Raw genomic sequence first — 7,950 nt, 5'->3', positions numbered from 1 at the left:
GTGATTCTTACACGTACCATCATGTTATGTGGGGTCAGGCGTAGTCATGTGACAGGCCATGACCCTCATATAAATCACTTCCATGTAAACTGTAAAAATCACACTTCATTTCTTGAAGACTGAGCAGTCTCAAGAAAAGAATGAAGATATCTGGCCATAAAATGGCAGCCGCAATATTAGTGATATACAAAATTAGCTCCATTTTTTCCTGATGAACAGAGGTAAACCAAACATCTGGCTGGTTTTGGTTGGTGTTATTTGGCCGGGGGGAGGGCAATAATTTTTACTTTCTTCTTTTTCTAAAACCTTGCAGCAGTTTAATGGGTGAAAATTACGTAGCAGTGTAAAAAAGTCCTTAAGTTTAGCCAAATGGTTTCCCTTTGGTGTCTGTGGGCATCTGTAAAAGTCTGGCTAGAGACAGAATCTAATACCTTGCCTGGATTTCCCTCTTCAGCCTGCAGACAAACCACTCCCACGCTTTCACCCTCCTTTTCTCACACTCTCTAACCTTCACCAGCCATGGTCTTCAGTTACATGAGAGAGAGCAGCTGCCTAGTCGACAGCTGCTGACTGCCTCACACTGGGGACGTGTGGCATGAGAAAGCATGGGAAGTAACTCATCTTCTCATGGCCCCTGGGCAACAACCAAAGAAAAGACAGTCCCTTTCTAGGGGTCTCACTGATGCCGGGTGTCTCCTCTGAAGCAGGGTACCCACACCAGCACCCATACTTGCATCAGTGGGGTGCCACGCTGCAGGCATTGCTCTGAGATGTACTTCACCTGGGCACACAGGGTCAAGTGTGTGTTGAACAAGCAACAGCTGAACTTCAGCATCTATCACAGATCCCCACACCTTCCCCATCCACTCCCACCTTGAGTCCCTCCAGCCATCTGTGAGCCCCATTGCCTGGAGACCCAGGAATACTGCAGGGCCAGAGCACCTGTGGCAGGAAGAGTTCGGCCCCAGCAAATTTATAAGGTGCCACCTCTCTGGGACGTGACATTTGGCATGGAGTTGTCTTCCTGCAGCACAATTGTGCTCCAGCATCTCAGCTTTGGTTTTCAAAGGGACACGTCTAGTCCTTCCGTTTGCAAACAGACCCTTGCAAATACGGGAGAAGGAGGCATGCAGAAAGCTGGAAACAGTGTCTCTCAGAGCTGCAAATGCTCCCAACCAGGGCTGTGGTGAATACACGAGGCCATGGTTGTAGTGTTTGTCATGCTTCCAGCATAGCAATTAATTTGCCATTTATTTTACCAGTCACCTAATATTTTGGCTTTTGTGTCTCAGCCTCCTTCTCCAGCTATTTCCAGAAGTTTGTTTAACTGCATTATAATGTATGTTCCCTGGACTTTAAGGCACCCTTAATTTCTCATTAGCTGTTAGCTCTGCCCTCTAGCGCTGCATGCGACACAGGAACTGGATGTTGTGTTATAGACCCGTGGCTCTGCCATAAAGCCCAGCTGGTGTTTAAAAGCTGACTGGTCAAATGCTAAATGGTCAAAAATCTACACGTTGACTAAACTGACTTGACATTTTTGTGCCTCCTGGGAGTGGTTTACCAGTCTATTTGTAGTCATTTAAACAACAGACCTCTGAAATACAGCCCACCGCAACATCGGCATTCTACAATACCAATTGGTTCAACTGAAATTTATTTATTGCATGCTTATGTGGCTCAACCTGTGGCTCTGATCCACCCCGCAGGTTCTCAGCTGCTGGGGATGTGACCAAGTGCTGCTTTGAGCGAAGCACAACTGAGAAAGTTCTTCACATCAGTGCCTGGAGTTCGACGTCAAGGTGGAACGAACAGCTGAGCCAAAGAGCGCACAGGGCTCTGCTGAAACAACAGGTTTTTATGGCAGGTTGTTACAGTACTGGGCATGGTATAGTCATGAAATGTAAGTGAGTTTCAGCCTGGACACTTTGCAGTTTGCAAAGCATGTGCAAGAACAACTGTTAGTGCTTTGCACTTAAAACAGTAGTATTTTTAAGTAGAGTTTTATGCAAACTCTAAAGTGCTATGTTTTCCTAATTCCACTTGGAGAAAATGACATTGCTCAAATACACTGAAGCAGTTAGGATAATGTTGTCATGTTTCCTAACTCAGCAGAACTGAGTACAGGGAGATGAAAGCATGGCTGTTGATATTAATCTTTGAAGTGCCTTCCCTCCTTGCACAAGCCATTACTAACATCACTATAACTTTTTGGTAAGACAACAGAGAATACAAGAAAGGCAAATGCTGAAGAAGCTTTGAGTCTTTCTTGTCATAGACACTCATTCATACTTGGGAAGGAAATACCCTTCCACACCCCCCATCTTCCCTTCCTCCAGTTAGCACACTTAGCTTTCACAGTCCAACCTCTTTCACACCTCTCCGTGATCTCTCCAAGATATGCAGGTACTTGAGGAGAGCGGGACCGAGCATTGACGGTTGGACTCGATGATCTTAGAGGTCTCTTCCAACCTTAATGATTCTATGATTCTATGATTCTGTGATCTGGGAGCGTAAAGCTGCTGAGTGATATGTGTAGGGTTTTATTCAAAGATCGTTGGAGGAATTAGCATGACAGAGAGTAGATCGGAAAAGTTAATGCAGATGCAGATGGTACCAAGCTACTGTGGGAGTCTGGGGCACTGAAGCATGGAGAGAAGGAGGATAGAAAGAAAATGATCAAGCTCTTTAGCTCTGAGGCTGAGGAAGCCTAATTTCTGTTTTCTCAATCCCCCACCTACATCCCTGCCCAGAGTGTGGCTTTCCATCTTTTCAGAAAATATGTTTATCAGGTTCTTCTCAATCTCTTCTCCTGCACCTTTTCTCCAACTCTTCAGCTTCCGAGTCTCATGCTGACACTTAGCTCTTCCAGCTGGGGGGAAGGTTGAAGAAGCAGAGCCAGATTTGCTGGACAGACACAGGGCCAAGAAAAGTGCAGTTGATTCAAAGCCAGTGTCAGGGTCCTGTGCAAGGTGATGGTTACCAGGGGTTCAGAGGTATGAGCAGGGGGCAGTTGGGTTAGGCTGTATCATGATACTGAGAATGTTGTTTCAAAGAAGATCAAATACGTAAGCAACTTACAACAGCGGACCCACCTGCCATCAGTTTTACAATGGCTAGGTTACACTTTGGGAACACCATCTTGCACCTTCTCCCTTTCAATGCAATGCTTCAGTTTGTGTCAGGGAAAGTGGATACACAATATTCAAACCATATTCACACTACCCGCCAAATACCATCCACAAGATCTAAAGTTCACTACACTTCCATCCTTGCAGTAAGTCCAATCATCAGGAGTTGACTAACACTTCAAACAGCTGTTAAAGCACACCCTACAAGCCATAATGACAACTGGGGTTGGGCAACAACACAATTTGTGTACCAAAATCAGCAGCTGGTCTCAGTCTATGAGTTAATGTCAGCCCCTTGAACTAGCCAGCTCTTGCAAATGGGTTTGAGTTGAATAATGTGAGAAATTGTACTTGGTGTATCCACAAATGCGAGGCTACTAACATTGCAACCATCGATTTTTATTACCCACTACAAAAATAGTAGTGGATTATTAGCTAAAAAAATACTGAAAATATATATAAATTGTTACATTAAATTTAAACTGACATCAAAACATGCACTCTTAGCAGTGGAAGTAGCCAGGATATTTTTGATATTAAAATATTTATTTAAAAAAGAAAGGAAGTGTTCTCCCTCATTTGGTAAAAGAAAACTCAGCACTGTGTGTCCTCAAGAACTGATCATTTTAGCTCTATAAGTAGAATGAAATTTGTAATAACTCTGGATTCCCAGGCCAGTCCAGGGTTTGAGTATTGCTATTGAGAAGATTACTTTTTTTTTTTTAAAATGTATAAATCATATATTTCATTTGCAAATGAAATTGAACACTGCCCTGAAGTTTGGAACATCTGCAATTTGTAATTGTACAAAGAAGCTGGGAGAACTGAACCAAAACAGAAGCTTTTTGTGCGTACGTGCATGCGTGCATGCACATGCACATGTGTGGGCGGATGTGCTCGTGCAGGTATATAAGAAAGAGGGAGGGAGAGAAAAAAGGAGAAAAAATTTCCTTGCTTCTTTATTTTTGCAACTCAGGACCTGGCGATAGGTGATTTCCAGACATGGATCTAATGTTGCAGACCTCATAGTATGCTGATACCTCCAAAATTAGATTTGTGGCTAAGGCTTCCCACTTGGAGAACTTTGATATTTTTTCTGTGCGCCTCATGAACATGTGATATGTTTCAGTAAATGTACGAAAAAGACACTCTAAAGCATGAAATGAAACTAGATTTAAAGCTCAATATTTGCCAAAAAAAGGTTATGGAATAGGACGGTTAATTAGTAAGGTATCTGATAAAATACTTAAATAAATAAACCAGTATTTAATTATACAATAAATACTCTAATTTCAGTAGCTGAGGCATTGCTGACCAAGTTACTTTACTAAAAGCCAATTTTAAATCAGCAATGAATTATTGACCAAGAGATAGTGCCTAAAATAAGACCTGCTCATTCTGGCTTGGTCTATGGTCATAGCATATTTATCAATCTATCTTTTCTCTTGATCTGACTGATCTTTTTTGGTGTCTTTCAGTCTATTTGTTGCCCTTGTGGCGCACAACAAATACTTACTACTAAGACAAGCAGTCTTAGGGGAGGAGAAATGAGTGCATGAGAGCTTTGCACATGAATGCAAGTGCAAATATTCTGTGCCTCTGACTGCAATAGTGAAGTTTATTTTTTCAGTGTTTCAACCTTCTTTACCAGTCAGAGTTGTACCACAAGAGCAATCTTAGCTTCCTATCCAAGTCACGGTATCAGTGCTTCTATGGTTACCCTCAGACTTCTCTGTTTTTGTATTCAGCCCTCAGTGAAAACACTTCCATCCAGGTAGATTGTACAAGGAACCTTCTTTTAATTTGGGCTTTGCATTTGAAATCTGGGGAAAAAATTCCTGACATTTACCCTAGATTAAATATGGCTCACCAACTACGACAAAGGTAAATCCAGCCTCCTGAACTACATAACTTATTAATTGCTCTTTGTTCCATAGGGACACAGGATACATGGAGTGGCTAAACAGGGACTAAACATGACACATGTATTTCACAGGCTGCAAGAAAGAGCAGATGGATACAAAGAGAGCATGTAATAGCCAGAAATCTTGCAAATTCAATGACAGATTTAAAAGGAGATGGGAGGCAGTTCAATGTGCATTAAGTAGGACATCTCAGATTTTGGGGGCAGAGAAAGAAATATAGAAAAGTCTAATAAAAGAGGGAGCAATGAAAAGACAATTCTACATCAAATGAAAGGGATAGAAATGCTACAGGAGACACACTAGCAAAAAATATACAGAGGGGTAAAAGGGGAAGAAATTCTAAAAATGAGAACAACCTTCTACTTTGAAGAAATAGCCAGACTTCAGTGTGTTTTGCTGAATTATTCCTTCAAGCCTTCTGAAAGTCAGGCATCACAAAAATTCAGGCTATGGAAAAGCAGACTGTGACAGCCCTCGGCAGAGTTACATATCTGCTAAAGAAAGCAAATTTTGCAGATTGAATTTCAGACCGAAGAATTTTAAGAGTGTCCCTCCAACCCAACACTCTTAAAGATCTCTGAATTTCAAGTTAACTGCCCTCCGGAAGACACATACATGCAGAACAACATGAGTGTGCAGCATTTAAAAGTCTGAAAACACCTGGTCTCCAAAGGTCCACATGCTGCTGCCCATTTGCTTTGGCAGGGCTAATCCTTGGTTAAATATTGGCACAGCTTCAAATCATTAATTACAGATACATAGCTATTTATAGCCCTGATAGCTTCCAGAGCCCCAAAGCAGCTGCCACACTAAAATGATAGGTATATGCAGGATGGTATTTCTTTTTGCTTTGCTTTGCTTTGCTTTGCTTTGCTTTCTCCTCCTAAATCTCTCCCCATTGTGAATATTGCCATCCTCCTGCTTCACCTCTGTTTCCACCCTTGCTTTCCTTTCTCTGTTTTCTATTTCCACTATTAAGTTGTTGCCTCTTCTTCCCTAACTCTCTGTTCTCATGATTTTATTCATACTACCTTGTCCACTTTCTTCTTTCTCTGTTATCCTACCCTCGACTTCATATTACAACGAACAAAACAAAATATGAGGGGAACAAGATGAAGGGTTGCAACTCCAGTAAGCTTATTGCACATCTCATGCTATTTGGTACCTGAAGCCTTAGCATAGGGATGGAGCTTGACTTGAGAAATAGTAATTTTTATTTGGAAAAGAGGAAGCAGCTTTCTAGCACACGTGGTTTCTGAGAAAACATTATCTGAACGTATCCTGAAGGCTAAGAAACCAAAGGCAAATAAAAGGAACCTCAAATTGATTCTTTTTAAGCCAGAAGGCAAATAAAAAGGAACTCCAAATTGATTATTTTTAAGCCACCCTCATCACGTATGATTTTGGAACACTTAGCGTTGGCAACACTGCAACGCAGATCAAGCGTAGGATTTGCCAAAAATCAGTCTAGGCTTCCTCCAAACGTTTGCTTCCTCTTCTACTCTTACCTATTAGTAGTGCAGGATTTTTTGAAGACTGACTGTTAAAATCTATCATCTGCAAACTAGCAAAACAGCAGTGTTCACCCTGAAAACTGGTGAAAAGAAGCAGCAGCCATCAAAACAAGGAATAGAGGAATTTCATGACTGCTGTGTTCCCCCCTTTCTCAATTCCCAAATGAGGATGGGCTCTGAGTCTGGCTCTGAAACCACCGTGCTTTTCTGCCTCATTTCTAGGGCTAGTCCACCAGCCCACGTGTCCTCTTGTGACCACAGATAGCAAATAATGACAAAAATGAGTGGTAGTGTGACAACGCAGGCAAGTGGTGAGCATTATTTGTCCTCAGGTTTCCAGGGGTGAGAAGGGAACGTGCTAAGCCACAGCATCATCTTCCTCTTGGGTTTGGGGGGGGTTTGGTTTCCTCCGTCTTGCTTTGCATTGCTTTCAATAGCCTTAACGACGTTTCAGTAATGGCTCAGCTTAAATAAGAAACTTCTCCAAACCTGACCAGTTTTTTGTGATGGATGAAAAAGTGTTTAACTTTCATTGGCTTTGCATTTTCTATTTTATTTTCTATTTTATTTCTATTTTTTTATTTAGGAGAGGGAACAGAATCATCAAAAAATTACAGAAGTGTGATGGTGTCCCCTGTTCTCAGTTGTTTCCTTCTGTTTGTGTAGCTAAGGTGTCTGGCACCCTGGTAGGTATCACAGTATTTCTGGTTTGATTAACGCAAGTTGTACTGGAAATACCACATGACATGCTCCCCTCTCTGCAGCTACTACCTTATTTTTCAATCATTTTCAGGCACAAATCCATCTATTCCACTCTAAGCTGATCTAAAGCTCGGAAATCAGAAACTGTGGAATCCATAAAGGAAATAGCATACAAAAAAGAAAAACAGCTATTTACAATTATAGTGACTGGGGTTTTTCCAAGAAATTCTGATTTTGTGTATTCCTCTGCCCATGATGTTTCACTTTCTGCGGTGGATGGTTTGATGGATCTGAATTGGAATGACGTTCCACACAGAAGAGGCAGAAACAAGTGCAGAAACCTTGGCAGTGCTGCTGTTGGCTGTTTGCTGGTGGCGAGGATATGGAGACTAATCGACAGTGTAGTTCAGGACACAGTGAGTTAGGGCTTAATTGCTGAGGGTGAGCCATGGAAGGGATTCAGCAATTCCTGTCCAAATTGAACCTAATGCAAGAGTTTTACGGGTGTATTGCAGAGATGCGTGCCCGCTATGAATGTATGTATGTTGTGAGGAAGCTGAATGTTTCTAAAGTCTCAGCAATGCCAGGAGAACGTAGATGCAGGTTCACCTTTCCAGAAGTGCATCATGCTCTTTCTGCATGTTAACATCACCGTGTTCCTCCTCTACGTGCAGGCAC

This window comes from Pygoscelis adeliae, unplaced genomic scaffold (genome assembly GCF_000699105.1).
Source record: "Pygoscelis adeliae isolate BGI_AS28 unplaced genomic scaffold, ASM69910v1 Scaffold280, whole genome shotgun sequence".
NCBI lineage: Eukaryota > Metazoa > Chordata > Aves > Sphenisciformes > Spheniscidae > Pygoscelis > Pygoscelis adeliae.
Note: the sequence above shows the minus strand (reverse complement) of the source record.